Below are 15936 nucleotides of genomic sequence, written 5' to 3' on the forward strand. Positions count from 1 at the left end.
TGTGCGGGAAGGGGCACAGGGTTGGGGTGTGGGAGAGGTGGTGAGGGCTCCAGCAGGGGGTGCGGGCTCTGGGGATGGGGTTTGGGGTTCAGGAGGGTGCTCTGGGCTGGCACCAAGGGGTTCAGATGGCAGGTGGGGGATCAGGGCTGGGGTGGGGGAAGTTGGGGCATGGGAAGGGGCAGAAGTGCAGGCTCTGGGCGGCACTTACCTCAAGCAGCTCCCAGAAGCAGGGGCATGTCCCGCTTCTGGCTCCTATGCGGAGGCATGGTCAGGCAGCTCTGCATGCTGCCCCATCTCCAGGCACTGCCCCTGCAGCTCCCATTGACCGTGATTCCTGGCCAGTGGGAGCTGCGGGGGTGGCACGTGGGGCGGGGGCAGCGTGCGGAGCCCCTTGGCTACCCCTATGTGTAGGAGCCGGGGGCGGGGGGGAATGCCGCTACTTCCAGGAGCCACACGGAGCCACAGTACATACAGAGCAGTGCAAGCCCCCGACCCCGCTCCCTGGCTGGAGTGCCAGAGCAGGGCAAGCCCCGGACCCTGCTCCCTGATGGGTGCTCAAGGGCGGGATTAAGATGTCTGAAGGGCCGCATGGGCCCCCCCCCCCCCCCCGGGCGTAGTTTGCCCACCCCTGGTTTAGAGGCAATGCCGCTCTCCCTTTCCCTGGTCCCAAGATGGAAATTCAGAGAGCACAGATGGTTCTTGCTGCCTTTGCTGTGACTTTCGACATTGTGGACTTTCCTGTTCTAGGTGAAGATATCTTGGCTGTAATTCCCTTCAGCAGGCCAGGTGTGGCTGGGATGTGGGAATGACAGAGGGGGGCTGTTGGGATGATGAGATGCTGGCAGCCCCCAGAAGTGCAGTTCTAGCAGGCAGCCCCGCTCTGTAAATTAGCTTCTGTTTCTGCCTGGCAGTTGGCACTTGGTTCATTTGTAGATGCAAATTGTACTCTGATGTTATCCGTGGCAGGTAATTGAAATGGGCTTGATGAATTACTTAATTTCCTTTAATAGCTGAGTCTTCAGGAGCTGAATAAAGAAGATAAGGTGAACTGGAGAAAACACAACAGCCCCAGCTTTCTAATTAGTGCGCCGAGTTTCCTTTTTCTTTACTCAAATTATGGCAAATGTGTGTGGCTAAATGGGTTTATGATGCAAGAATCCCTTTGGGGCGTTGACCTTTAAAGAGCCAGTAGTGAGCATTGATAACATTTCTGCATGACGGGATCTGATGGCCAGGAGGGTTGGAAAGCATGATGCTTTGAGTCTGACCTTGTATAAGGGATGTTTGTATACGGGATTTAGCAAAATACAAATGCAAATACATTTAGCAAAGAGCTAATTATGTTCCCCATGTCTCTGGCAGTGCTTGGAGATGTCTTTTCTGCGAGTGGGCATGAGAACTGCTCTCTGGGGTTCTGCTGGCAGACAACAGGGCAGGAGAGGCATGTTCTGGGCTCTGCTGGACCAGAGTGTGGAGCATGCACCCTGGGCTCTGCTGAGGTCTGGGGCATGCACCCTGGGCTCTGCTGAGGTTTGGGGCATGCACCCAGGGCTCTGCTGAGGTTTGGGGCATGCACCCAGGGCTCTGCTGAGGTTTGGGGCATGCACCCAGGGCTCTGCTGAGGTTTGGGGCATGCACCCTGGGCTCTGCTGAGGTTTGGGGCATGCACCCTGGGCTCTGCTGAGGTTTGGGGCATGCACCCTGGGCTCTGCTGAGGTTTGGGGCATGCACCCTGGGCTCTGCTGAGGTTTGGGGCATGCACCCAGGGCTCTGCTGAGGTTTGGGGCATGCACCCTGGGCTCTGCTGAGGTTTGGGGCATGCACCCTGGGCTCTGCTGAGGTTTGGGGCATGCACCCTGGGCTCTGCCAGCTACAGGGGTGGAAGTGCTTCTGTGGCTCTGGCGGGCGTGCGGCTATGGGCTCTGCTGGCCATGAGCAGGGGAGCATATGCCTTGGGCTCTGTTGGCAGTTGGGGGCTGGGGGGCATTCATCACTGGCTTTCTCCAGGTCACTTGGAGGAGGCCTTTGGATTCCTGTCAGTTTTGTACGTTAACCAGCTGGGCCCTCGGGCCTCTAGGCCAGAGTTCGTTATCGAGAGGAACATGGCATGGCCTTCAGAGCTCACCAGAGCAGTTCCCTGAACCATCATCCAGCTGCGACTGCACCTGGCCTAAGCCCCCAGTGTCTTCCCCAGGGGAACAGGAGTGAATCTCGGATCTCTCCTGTTCAAACTCAGTTTTACAGGCGTAGAATGAAAGGCAAGTTGCTGTCCATAGCCAGTTTTGCCCAGTGTGGCCTGGACACTTTCCTGGCATGAGAGCAGGAAAATGGTGTTCAGGTCTAAGTGAAGTATCACTGTGTTAGTTTGATAGTGGGAGAAGGTCTCTAGGGTACCGTGGTAGCGTGAGGGACATGGGAGTGGAAACGATCTGTGGGAGATGGGAAAGGGAGGTTCCATTTCCAAGTCTCTCAGTCTAGCTGAACTTTGCGTTAGCTCCGGCCACGCTGTCCATCCCTGGTACGAATGAGCCAGCCTTGGTGCAATGGCCGCCATCCCTCTGGTTTGACTTCAGCAATCCTAAGCCAAACAGAATCCCTGCTGACTACAGAACGCGGCTGTTGGGCCGCAGCATCCTGGTTCTTCTCCTGGATAGTGCTGGGGAGCGGCTCAGGGGGGTTATTCCAGCACGTATCAGTAACGAGTTGCTTACAACTAGTGCTGAGAAAGGGGGAATCATTTACTGAAGGGCCTTTGAAGGTTGCCAGTGAGAGGGACAAGGGGGACTGCACTGAAATGGCCTCTGTACACTACAGAGGACAGATCGTGTGTGTCTTCAAAGGTGGCTAAACCTTCAGCATGAGGAATTGCTGCTGTTCTCCTCTTCAAAGCACTTCCTCCTTTGTGGGGCGCTTCCCCATATATCTCTGCATGGTCAGTTTCTGTCACTGAAAATGTAGTGTGGGGAAGCAGAAGCTTGAATTGGTTTCCTCAGCATTGTGATTCCCTGCATGAGTGCTAAGAGGTTTGTGTTTTCTGGGTTATTTTCTCCCCTCTCATCCTGTGTGACACGTGCACTGGGGCAAAGTGAGTCCCCTGTAGGCTTGGGGGGGAGCAGGGCCTGTGCAACCACTAGGCGAACTAGGCAGTTGCCTAGGGCATCAAGTGGTTGGGGGTGCCAAAAAGCGGAGGCACCAGAGAGACAGAGCGGCGGCTTGCGGCGGCGAGCCCCAGCCATGGAGGAGCCGGTGCGGTACGAGGGGGTCAGCAGCCGGGCCCCCCGCCAGTCCTGCCCAGGCTGCAGCCCCCCTCCCAGGGTCCTGCAGGCTGCAGCAGATGCATGCGGGCGGTGGCCCCCATGCGCCCCTCAGCTCCCCTCTTGCCGCGCTCGAGCTCTGCAGCTCCTGGGCATGTGAGCTGCTGCTGCCCCTCTCAGAGCTTTCCCCTCCTCCCCCCGCTGCCTCAGCACTCTGAGGGGGGACAGGGAGCAGGGGGGGTTGGGTGGGTCGGGAGTTCTGGGAGGGGGACCTGTTGGGGAGTGGGGGTATGGAGCGGGATCGGAGCAGTCAAGGAGCAGGGGTTGGGTGGGTCGGGAGTTCTCGGGGGACCTGTTGGGAGTGGGGGTATGGAGCGGGATCGGAGCAGTCAAGGAGCAGGGGTTGGGTGGGTCGGGAGTTCTGGGGACCTGTTGGGAGTGGGGGTATAGAGCGGGATCGGAGCAGTCAAGGAGCAGGGGGTTGGGAGTTCTGGGGGGACCTGTTGGGGAGTGGGGGTATGGAGCGGGATCGGAGCAGTCAAGGAGCAGGGGTTGGGTGGGTCGGGAGTTCTGGGGACCTGTTGGGGAGTGGGGGTATGGAGCGGGATCGGAGCAGTCAAGGAGCAGGGGGTTGGGAGTTCTGGGGACCTGTTGGGGAGTGGGGGTATGGAGCGGGATCGGAGCAGTCAAGGAGCAGGGGTTGGGTGGGTCGGGAGTTCTGGGGACCTGTTGGGAGTGGGGGTATGGAGCGGGATCGGAGCAGTCAAGGAGCAGGGGTTGGGAGTTCTGGGGGGGACCTGTCGGGAGTGGGAGTGTGGAGAGGATCGGAGCAGTCAAGGAGCAGGGGTTGGGTGGGTTGGGAGTTCTGGGGTCCTGTCTGGGGTGGGGAGTGGTTGGATGGGGCATGGGAGTCCTGGGGTCTGTCTGGGGGTGGGGGTGTGGATAAGGGTTGGGGCGGTCAGGGAACAGGTAGGGGGTAAGGTAGTAGGGAGGCAGGTAGGGTGGAGGGGTCTCAGGAGGGGGCAGTCAGGGGACAAGGAACCGGGGGGCTTGGGGTTTCTGAGGGGGGCAGTCGGGGGTGGGAAGTGGGAGGGAGTGGATGGGGGCGGGGCTCTCCTCCCATCCTCTTTTTTGATTGTTGAAATATGATAAGCGGGGGGCGCATGGGGGCCGGCGCCCGCATGCATCCGCTGCAGCCTGCAGGAGCCCCCGGGGTGGGGTGCCAGGCCACAGCCTGGGCAGGAGGGGCGGGGGGCGCTGCTGCTCCCTACTAGCGGTGCCGCCACCTTTGCAGGGCTACTGTCCCCCCTGTGCCATGCCGGCTCCTCCATGGCTGTCAGAAGCAGGACGCTCTGGCTCTCCGGTGCCTCTGGAAGACGGCTCCTCCCTGCCGAGCTGCTGCAGCAGCCCAAGCCCGGCAAAGCCAGTGAGTGGACTCGGGGCGGGGAGGGCTTGTGGGGGGGCTGTGCACCCTCCAGGCGAGTTCAGGGGGCAGGGAGAGGGGGAACCTGGTCTGGGGAGCAGCCCCTGGGCACGGCTGGCCCCTGGGGGTTATAAAGGCTTGTTGGGATTTGCTCCTCAATGAATTGATGTGGGGAGGGCGCAAGGTGGAAGTTTCACCTAGGGTGCAAAATATCCTTGCACCGGCCCTGGGCGGGAGACATCAAGTCTGAAACTGAACAACATTTCTTCTTACTTGCCTGTGCCTTAGAGACATTCTGATGCTGTTTGTCAGAGCCATGAAACAACCCTCTTGGCACAGAAACGTTGCAAAGAGACAGGTTTAGCAATCCTCTGCAAGCAGAACTTTTAAATGGGGCTGCGTAGCCTCCACCCTGAAGGACCCTATCCACCACTGGCATGTGTACGCGCGCCTGCTCTCTCTTCTGCAGACCTGACACAAACTCACTTAGGTTCTTAATGCTCTCACCATTTTGCCAGCTCAAAACCCCATGAGGCAAGTTTGGATTAGTAAGTTCTTCTCACTACCCTGTCTGTGTGTTCCATTCTATGCATCCGAAGAAGTGAGCTGTAGCTCACGAAAGCTCATGCTAAAATAAATTTGTTAGTCTTTAAGGTGCCACAAGTACTCCTGTTTTTTTTTTTTGCGGATACAGACTAACACGGCTGCTACTCTGAAACTTCTCACTACCGTTATTATTCTTATAGCAGCTTTATATTTAGCGATACTTTCATCACATGATTCCAGAAATTCTTCTTTTGAACTGTGGGGGGGTCAATGCAGCAGAAATGTTTTTCTTGAGTTGGATTTAAGCCTAAATGTAACTTTGTCAGTAGTGCTGACTCAGCCCCTCCACGCTTTGCTTTGAAGCAGGATCTCACCTATCAGCTGATACTTGAGCTGCACCGTATCTCCGGCAGAGATGTTACTTTGAGAAATCAGAATGTGCAGTTCTTGTTGAGAAAGTCCATTAATGCTATTTAAAATGCATCCAGTACCAATTAAATGTCAAGTCTTAATTGTCTTTCATCTAAGCCACATGTAAAACAAAACCTCATCAAAATAACCACACTGACAGCCAAAAATGTATCTGAATGTGTGTTTCTGAGCCAGAATGTCAGTGTTGGCCTCTTTGCTGAAACAACAGAATTTTTTGTTTGCATTTCAGTGATTGAGATGGAAGGTTCTCCTTACCGTATTATCTAATGCCGAGTGAGACAGAGAGAGCATATAACGTAGCCCAGCTGCTGGAGTGCTCTGAGAGTTAGTGAGCAGAAGGTAATGGACTTAGGGCAAGTCGCAAGTTATCAAGCCCTTCATAACAAGGAGATGTGGAGTTTAACCAGGACTCTGACTGTCAACCTTTGCAAAGCAGATGGTGTTTTCAGATTCCAAGGCCCCATCTAGAGAGCTGGCTTGTCAGCCTCTGCAACTCTTAACTCTGCTTACTGCCATGTAGAAAAGGCACTTCATATTATGACCAAAGGGCTGTTTATAGTCTCTAATAATTGCATATGGATGCTAAGCTTCTATTTCCCTCTGCATCTGCTTCCCACTAAATCCTGTATATGCTGCATGTATTGAAATGCAAAAGCAGAGAGAGGAATGTATACTTCACTCTCAGCTAGGGCTGGAGGGTTCTGTTTTATTTTCATAGAGTGGAAGATTATAAGGGATTTAGTTCATTTTGAGAGAGACTCATTTCAAATCCCAAAGTAGCCTCATGGAATGTACTCAGCAATAGAACATTGTGTGTTGTGTATTCAGGGCCGGCTCCAGACCCCAGCGCGCCAAGCGCGCACTTGGGGCGGCATTTTGCCGGCAGGGCAGCAGGCGGCTCTGGCGGACCTTCCGCAGTCATGCCTGCGGGAGGTCCACCGGAGCCGCGGACGACCGGACCTGCCGCAGGCATGACTGCGGAGGGTTCGCTGGTCCCGTGGCTCGGGTGGACCTCCCGCAGACGTGCCTGCAGATGCTCCACCGGAGCCGCGGGACCAGCGGAACCTCCGCAGGCATGTCTGCAAGAGGTCCCCCGGAGCCGCGGGACCGGCGACCGCCAGAGCACCCCCCGCGGCGCGCCGCCCTGCTTGGGGCCGCGGGATTCCTAGAGCCGCCCCTGGGTGTATTACGTATGGGAGATACATCGTATGCCACCTATACCACTGGCAGACGCAGCAGGTATGACTCCACTGAAGGCAATGAACTTTGCCCATGTGCATGTACTGTATGTGTTTTAAGGACTATATCTCAGAGGGATGTGGGATGCAGTCTCAGGCTGAGGAGTTGCAGAGTGTTTTCCCCAGATAAGTACAAGTAACTGCACCAAAGAACTAAATGTACTAACCCAGTCTTTAATCATAAAGGCAAAGTTGCATGGTAATGAGTGTGTTGTGGTAGTGAGGTTCTATTTGAAGAGAGACTTTAATTATAGGCTCCAATGTTTTCAAGCATCTTGCAACTTTTTGGAAAAATAAAAAAAGATGCAGGTAAAATGTCTCAGGTTTATCGTCAGCCCATGGTGATTTTTTTAAAGTAGTGTGGCAGAGCTCTGACCTTGCTCCTGTGGGTCCTGCGCTTCTAGGCGGTTTCACTAGCCTCAGTGGCTCACTGTGACCCTCCACATAGCCCTTCTCTCTCTAGGGCCAGGGTTACAGTCTACTGAGCCCTTTTCATCATAGGCTGCAAGGAGGTTGGGGAGAGAACTCCCAGTGTCTCTGTTCAGCCTCCTGTCCTGACAGGGACCTGACTTCCCCTTCCAGGAGATGTTCCTGTAGTGGTGGGTTGGGTGGAACCCAGGCCCGCCCTCTACTCCGGGTTCCAGCCCAGGGACCCTAATGGTAGCAGTTGTTGGCAGCCAACCTTTCACTGCCAGAGTTGCTACATTTCCCTGGGCCACTTCCCCACAGCTCTCCTGCTTCTCCCTTCTTCACCCTTACCTTAGGGCTCCTTTAACGATGTTTTAGGGTGTCTTCAGTAACCAGCCCTTCAGCCGCACTTCCTCTCCTCTGGCTCCCTGGCTCCCCTGCCTGACTGGAGTGAGCCCTTTTTATAGTATCAGCAGGGCCTTAATTAGAGTCAGGTGGTCACATTAACTGAATGGCCTCACCTCTTTACAGCTTAATTAGAGTCAGGTGTTCTCATTAGCCTGGAGCAGCCCCTGCTCTGGTCAGTCAGGGAACAGAAAACTGTTAAGCCAGTGGCCAGTATATCTGCCTTCTGCTATTCTGCTGTGCCCAACTGGCCTGGGTCTATCACAGTAGTTAAAAATCCATGTAACCATTTTTGAGATTTACAAGCATGAAAACAGTTCTCCAGTTGAGGCTCTCTGGTTAAGGAGATTTCCCAGACCCCTTCTTAACACCTAAATATCTAAAGAACAGCTTATTTTGTTTGACACTGTCTGACTTCTCAGTGAGAGCCGAGCCAGTGGTTTAAGCTGTTATTTTTCTCACTCTTCTGACTTTCCTGATATTGCAGATCAACACTCAACAATAGAATAACTTCAGTTATAGTGAAAATGTGTAATATACAGCAACTAAAAATAGAATTAAATACATTTACACACATTAAATACATTTAGTTCAACAATAAAGGCCTGGAAACGCATCAAAATGATCAGAATCATAGAAATGTTGGGCTGGAAGGGATCTCAAGAGGTCATTCTAGTCCATCCCCTCCATGCTGAGGTAGGACCAAGTAATCCTACACTATCCCTGACAGGTTTTTGTCCAACCTGTTCTTAAAAATCGACAGTGATGGGGAGTTCACAATGTCTCTTGGAAGCCTGTTCCGGAGCTTAACTATCCTTTTAGTTAGAAAGTTTTCCTTAATACCTAACCTAAATCTCCCTTCCTGCCCATGATTTCTTGTCCTACCTTCAGTGGCTATGGAGAACAATTGATCACAGTCCTCTTTATATCAGCCCTTAACATATTTGAAGACTGTTACCAGTCCCCCCCTCAGACTTCTCAAGACTAAATGTCGAGTTTTTTAACCTTTCCTCACAGGTCAGGTTTTCTAAACATTTTATTGCTTCTGTTGCTCTTCTCTGGATTATATCCAATTTGTCCACATCTTTCCTAAAGTGTGGCATCCAGAACTTCAGTTGAGGCTTCAGCAGTGTTTGAGTAGAGCAGGACAATTACCTCCTGTTTCTTACATACAACACGCCTGCTAATATATCCCAGAATGATATTAGCCTTTTTCACAGCTGCATCACCTTGCTGACTCATATTCAGTTTGTGATCCACTGTAACTGCAGATCCTTTTCAACAGTACTACCACCTAGCCACTAATTCCCCATTTTTGAAGTGGTGGATTTGATATTTCTTCCTAAGTGAAGTACTTTGCATTTGGGTTTGTTGAATTTAATCTTGTTGATTTCAGACCAATTCTCGAATGTGTCAAAGTTGTTTTGAATTCTAATCATACCCTCCAGAGAGTTTCCAACCCCTCCTAGCTTGGTGTCCTCTGCAAATTTTATAAGCATGCTCTCCACCCCATTATTCAAGTCATTAATGAAAATATTGAATAGTACCAGAGCCAGGAGAGGCCCCTCAAGGACCCCACTAGATATGTCCTTCCAGTTTGACAGCAAATCATAGATAACTATTCTTTGAATACAGTCTTTCAACCAGTTGTGCACCCACCTTATAGTAATTTCATCTAGACCACGTTTCCCTAGTTTGCTTCTGAAAATGTCATGATTATATGTTCAACATCTGAGGTTTAACCACTCGTTATGACCATCCTGATGTCATCAGGATTATTTTTGTAGGTTTGCAGAACACCCAGTAGGAAGTCTACTGAGACCTGTGATGTGAAATTAAATAGATAACAAACATAGCACAGAAAATTCCACTGATACTCGTAAAATGCAGCTAACCAGACTGGGTGTTAGCTGATAGGGATGGGTTCAAACACAATCTAAGGTCTTGTGTAGAGTAGGATTTAAAATGTGATGTTAATATGTGCTAACTAACGCACTAAAAAAGTCTAGTGCCAACAACACCCAGTGTCTTTAATACATGCTAAATGATGCAGTTAAAGCTATGCGGGAGCCTAGCTCATTTGTGCAAACATCATGCCTCCAGTCCTAGACTAGACAAGGCCCAAGAAGACTGACTTGTAAGGTCTCCTTAGCTCTCTGGAAATGCAGGCTGCCTGTGCAGGGTTGTCTTGCCCTTAGCTTTGTGGTCAGTGAGAGGAGAAGGATCTGATCCACTGTGCCATTTCAGCTCTTTGGCTGCTTTTGGGGTTGATGGTTCCCATTCATGCTTGTGCCCTTCAATATCTGCTTGTAGCTCAGGTTGCATTTATATTGATTTATACTTGTGTTTTGTAGACACTACAGCTGGTGCTTCAGATGGCTGTTTCCCTGCATCCATCTCTGCCCTTAGCAGTAATTGTTAAGCAAAGGAAGGAAAAGTCCACATTGGTTCTAGGTTGTGTATATTTTGCTCCAATTTCACAGATCTCAAGTGCTGTCTGAGCCTTCTTTAGCTTTCCTTGCCCTTTCTCCCTAGACTCTGTTCAATTCTGTTCCCTGGTGTCATTTGCATACTGCTCCTGGATGGGGCCCGGCTGGCTAGCTGCCTGGAAGAGAGCGTTTCTTTCCTTTTGAAGTACACAATTATAGCTGTGTGAATGAGTCGGTAGCTTTGTGTTTTGAAGTGACAGTGTGTTTCTGGATCCGTCCTGCTCGTGTGACCGGCACAGATGGTGAGACAGGCTCCCACCAGGCTAGCTTAGTGATAGGGGCTGCGGAGGAGGAGATTGGAGACTCCAATTTTCTGCTCTGTTATGCCATTTTCTCAGCTTTGTCTTGGGTAACCACTTGTAAACATTTGCTCATTGTTTGTTTTTCCCTGTGGTGGTAGTAAAGAGACCGACTGGAACATCTGAAGCTGCATAGGCTTCATCTCCCATCTGCCTACAAGCCTTAATTTTGGCTGTTAAGGAAAGCAAAGAGATGTAATTGTTCTGGTATGTGATAACTTCCCTTTCCTGATCTTAGTTAATCTTGCTGTGGGGCCTGCTAATTGCATTGAGTGTGTGGCTTTTCTACAACCTGCAGAGCAAGAAGTTGCAGGATGTTCCCTGTCAATGCAACCTGTTAGTGTCTCTGGTGCCTTTAACCCCAAAGCTCTGCCTTGGAATCATCATCTGTCAGGGGGAGAAGAGCTGCACCTGTGCCTCTAAAGGGGCATGCCAGATTCCCGTTTCCTCAGGAGCAGCCTGTTTTCGAGGTGATGTTCTTTAAATCTCTGCTGCTTAAGGCCCCTTATTGCAGGCAGCAGCCCTTCTCTGAGGACATGGTTCTCTGGATGAAACTCCCTTCAGAGCCCGCGGATGCCTCTCCTTAGGTTGGGCAGTGGTGTCCCCACTCTGAGTGTGCTCTCCCCAGAGTGTTCCCAAGTTCTGCTGGCCCACAGAAGAGCCTTGCTCTAGGAATCCAGTCCCAGGAACTCTTCTCTGCCTCCCTTCCTGTGCAGGGCAGAGTGCTCAGGACTGGATCCTCATCAACAACTCTGCCATCAAGAAGTTACTTCCCTTCTTGAAACACAGCACAACATGTCTTCTGTTGAGGGGATTCAGGAGGCTAACATTTTACCTTCAAACTGGACACGGGCTTTGTCTGCCAGGGTAGTGCAGCTTCTAGTTACAAATGAGCCCATTGGAACTGGGTGGGTGAGGAGCAGATTATTTTGCAGGCCCTGTAGCTTTGGTCAGTTCAGTGGCCACTATCACAGGCACTGACCAGTAGTGTCTGAGAGAACCCAGCTATCTCCTAGTCTGCAAATAGTCAAAGCCTGGTGGGGATGGTGACTGGCTAATCATAGACTCTTAATGGCGACCAATATAAATTAATTCCTCCCAAGGAATCTGCATCTCTGGGGGTGCGTGAGCTCCAGATTGGGGTGCTAGAGGGCTGTGGCCTGCTGACTGTGCACCAGGCTCTCCTTAAAGGGCTTATGAGTAAGGCTGCGAGTCTGTCATGGATTCCATGACTTTCGTGACCTCCGTGACTTCTGCAGCAGTTTGGGTGTGTGGGAGGGGACTCAGGACTGGGGAGGGGGGCGCTTACCTGAGGGTGGGGGGCTCCATGGCTCCCACTGGCGTGGCCCTGCAGCTCCTAGGTGAAGGAAGGGCCGGGGGCTCCACGCACTGCCTGCGCCCACATGCCCCACCCCCACAGCTCCCATTGGCTGTGGTTCTTGGCCAATGGAAACTGCACAGTTGGGGCTTATGGTGCGAGTAGCGTGCGGAGTCCTCGGGCCTCTCCGCCGCCTAGGAGCTGCAGGGACATGCAGAGCCGGGTAGGGAGCCCCCGCCAACCTTCCCCCCTCAGCAGCAGTGGGGTCCTGGGCCACTTCCACCAGCACCCGCAGTGCCCCCGGACCACCACCCCTCCCGGAGCATGCGGGGGCCCTGCCCAAGTTTGAGTGAGGGGTATATAGTACAAGTCATGGACAGGTCACGGGCTGTGAATATTTGTTTACTGCCCATGACCTGTCCATGACTTTTACTAAAAATACCTGGGACTAAAACGTAGCCTTACTTATGAGAGTTTATTCTCGAAGGCGAATGATTTCTCCCCCAGCCTTGCAAACAAACTAGATCTTTGCATCTTTGCGTGGTGCTGCTTTGGAGTGAAGGTAGGGCAAGGCCAGAGAAATGAGGAGAACCAGACAGCAGGGAGGAGAACTGTAATGCATGAATCTGATTCAGACCACGAGCCTGAGGGGCTTTTCAGAAGCCAGAGGAACCTCAGCCTGAATAAGAACCTTGTGGTCACCATGCAGCAGTGACCTGGTCAGAGGAGACACAATGCTAGTAGATGCCCCACTGCAATGGTCCAGAAACCTGGATGCTGCCCCAAGCAGTCTTCACTGAGAAGGTGTGAGCTTTCGGTAAAAGAAGAGCTGCTCTGTCTGAGAACTGTAAACTGAGGCAAGAGTTTTCACACATGGGTGCCTGTAGCAAGGGGGCATGGCCTCCCTCCGACACCAACAGGGAGGCATGGCCACAACCTTCTACAGTGCCTCTATTTGGACTTGTAATTTTTCCAAACACCTGAAGCTGAAATCAGTGGCCTGCTGGTGCTCAGCACGCCTTATGGTCTGGCCACTCTGAAATAGGAGCCTGTCCTTAGTTACCCAGCTGTGCAAGTCTGGTCTAAATCTTGTTTTCCATCTCAGTGCTACAAGGGTGGATGAGACATTAGGTCACAGACCTGACCTGCTGGAGTCCCGTGCAATTTCTCAGACGTTGGTTCTAAAGCTCTGGGATGTTTTAGTCAGGAAACAGGAGCTGATCTGGCTTTGGGGAGATGGAAGTTAAAGGAAGCGATGACTGCACCTCCCACGGGGCCTGAAATGGCCCAGCATTCCCTGCACAGAAACGCATGTGCGCGCTCTCTCTCTCTCTCTCTTTCCAAGGCTGTTATTGAGGGGCGCTCATGGATGCATCAGATCAGGAAAGGAGTTGGGGGGGGGGACGCTGAGAGGGGACAGTGAATTAATTATTTTTAAATTCCTTTATCTCATTCACGTAACTTCAAACATGTCAGACTCGGGAGGAATTCGCAGAACAACCAGCTCTCTCCTAATCTCATGTTATTTATATTTGTCAGCCTTTCGTGTACAGATAAACTCTCTGTGATGTCTCACTCCATTCACAGAGGGGAATTTCAGCATCCTGCGTCAGCAGAGCGAGTGCTGAAGGCTGGGAAGCTGAGCAGTTTATATAGTCCACACAGTGGTACATGAAATAGGAACATTGCAAAGGGGAGAGAGGAGTTGATTGCAGCTGTCCAGTTCTGGCTGCTCTTCAAAGGCCTGATCGGCATCTCCTGCCATCTGCATATTTGAGTAAGTTTCTTCCTGATGATGGCTTTACTCCAGGAGCCTAGAAGTCAGGCGACGGGCCTCTTGGTCATACTGCTGCTGCACACCTTTCATTCCTGCACAGCTCACTACAAGCCCACACTCATTTCTTAGCAGTGACAAACCCCCATCGTTTTGAACCTGATCTCTCCATCTGAAATGTGTCAGTAAAACATCACTTTCCCCAGTATGTGGTGGGGCCAGTAGCTGGCTTGACTCAAGGGAGGGTAAGGTGCGGGAGAGCAGCTTGGAATGGCTTTTTGGACTGCCATGCCTTTAGAATTGCAGTGTTGACCTCCCACACACTTAGTTCAGAGCCTGTGGTGCCTGGAATGCTCTCTTGGAGCTCTCCTGGGCATGAAGCGTTTCTTGAAGCTTGGACCTTTCATGGAGCTCTTCTCTCCACTCTGGTATTTGTGTGCTAAAGCCCAAAGATATGCTTCTGCTTTGTTGTTAGGCTGTGATGCTTTGGGGTCAACCCAGACCACTTAGGGTGTTGTCACCACCTGCCCTGCAATTCTGGGTACCATAAATACTATGCCTCTGTGGCCCACAACCCTGACACCAACAGCCAACTTACAAGCATGCAGGTCACTCATCCACTGCCCAGTTACTTTTTGTACAGTGACCCTAACACACTCCAGTCCCGAATGTCCCCAAAACATCTGCCCTGTGACAGTCTGCTGGGGTTCCCAGATTTGTGAGTTACTGTGTTTCTGCTCTCAGCTTCAGCAAATCAGAGTTTTGCTACCACCAAACTGTGACAACTCCCTGACACACCAGCTTGTCTGCCTTGCCAGCAAAATTTTCAGGACTCTGCCAGTCCAAACCTTGCCTTAGAGGTAACACACAGTTCCTGCGTTCCCCAGAGATGTCTCCCTCAGTGCCCAGCCCTCTCCTGGAACGCTGATAGACATTAAGTTCCCTGTTCCTTTCAAGAGACAATACACTGCAGCTCATTAATTTAACCTGAGGTTTGACAAACACTTGTATTTCAGCTATAGCACTGATTTGGTTTATAGTAAAAATATAACAAGTTCATTTAACAAAAAGACATAGAATTAAGTGATACCAAGTATAAGGAATAAAGATACAAAGGGTTACAAGCAAACAAAAGTAAAACTACACTTCTAAGACTAAAACTTAATTTCAGCAAGTTACTGTCTTTGCCTAAGCAGGTTTCTCATAAAAGCTCAGTTCCCAGAGACTTCAACCCCCTCGGTTGAAGGATCAAATGTTCTGTGACTGCAAGAGCGCTGGCCCAAAGGTTTCCTGCTGTTCTTCCCTTCCTGTGGGCTTCCCATCCCCCTGCTGATTCATATGTGAACGGGGCTTCCATTGTTTTGATTCCATAATGTTCAGTTTACACTGGAGACAGATTGATAGTTGCCATCCCTTCTGTCTGGGAGAAATCCTGTTTCTCCCTGTGTTTGGTCACAGACTAAAGCATAATATCAGTGAGTATACATAATGCCTCATAATAGTGTTAATAGATATTTCATAATGATACCTATCACCAGGGTGTCACCGGTTTTCATAAAAGACCTTACTCGATACACTTCTATAATATGGTAATATTGTATACAATCAGTTGATTCAGTTGCTTATCATTTGAGGTTCAGACCCCCTGCCTTTATAGCCCAGTAAATCTTTGAAATGTATTCTTTGAAGTGTATGTCCAGAGAGAATTTTTCTCCTACTGGGGTGTAGACACCATGCTGTCTTTTCCCTTGTTTATTAGCTTGATAGCTTTGGTACCTTGTATGTAAATGTACCTTCATCGTGTCTGCCTGGCGACCAGGCTGGTCAGAAAAGCAAATATACATTCCTCAGTCTAAGGCAGACTGTGCTTACTCATTGCTTGCTAATCACATTTTAAGAACATAATTTTATCACTTATTAAGAACCTTTTGTTACACCAAACAATGATTTTCGGGACCAGCGTTTGTATATGATTCCTTACGTGACACCTTTTACATACAGATTATGAAAACAGTGTGTTAGGTGTAGTGAGTTGCTGACACAGTTGTGAACCACGAATGGGCCTCTGTCACCAAGGCGTTTACCAAGTAGTTCCATTGTTGTTGTGGTAGCACCCAAAGACGCCAGTCAAGAGTGGGCTTTCTTGTGCTGGGCATTGTACAGACAGAGGTAGTGAGAGAGTCCCTGCTCCAGACTGCTCACAAACTAAAACTACATCAAGCAGCCCTGGGCAGGGGGAGCAGGACACAACATCCATGCGGAGTGATCCAGGTGGCAGCAGGCTAGGCCCATGGCTGTATCCATTTGTTAGAAGAACTTAATTTTAGGGCATACTTGAGGATGGAGCGTG

The 15936-nt window shown here is 51.0% G+C and overlaps 1 protein-coding gene across 6 annotated transcripts in view; it reads left to right on the forward strand.

Moving 5' to 3' along the window:
* Positions 1-15936, forward strand: part of TTC28 (tetratricopeptide repeat domain 28) — a 445830-nt gene that overhangs the window by 344560 nt on the left and 85334 nt on the right. The gene's annotated exons all lie outside the window — the stretch shown is intronic.

The sequence above is a fragment of the Mauremys reevesii genome, linkage group 18 (assembly GCF_016161935.1).
Source record: "Mauremys reevesii isolate NIE-2019 linkage group 18, ASM1616193v1, whole genome shotgun sequence".
Lineage (NCBI taxonomy): Eukaryota > Metazoa > Chordata > Testudines > Geoemydidae > Mauremys > Mauremys reevesii.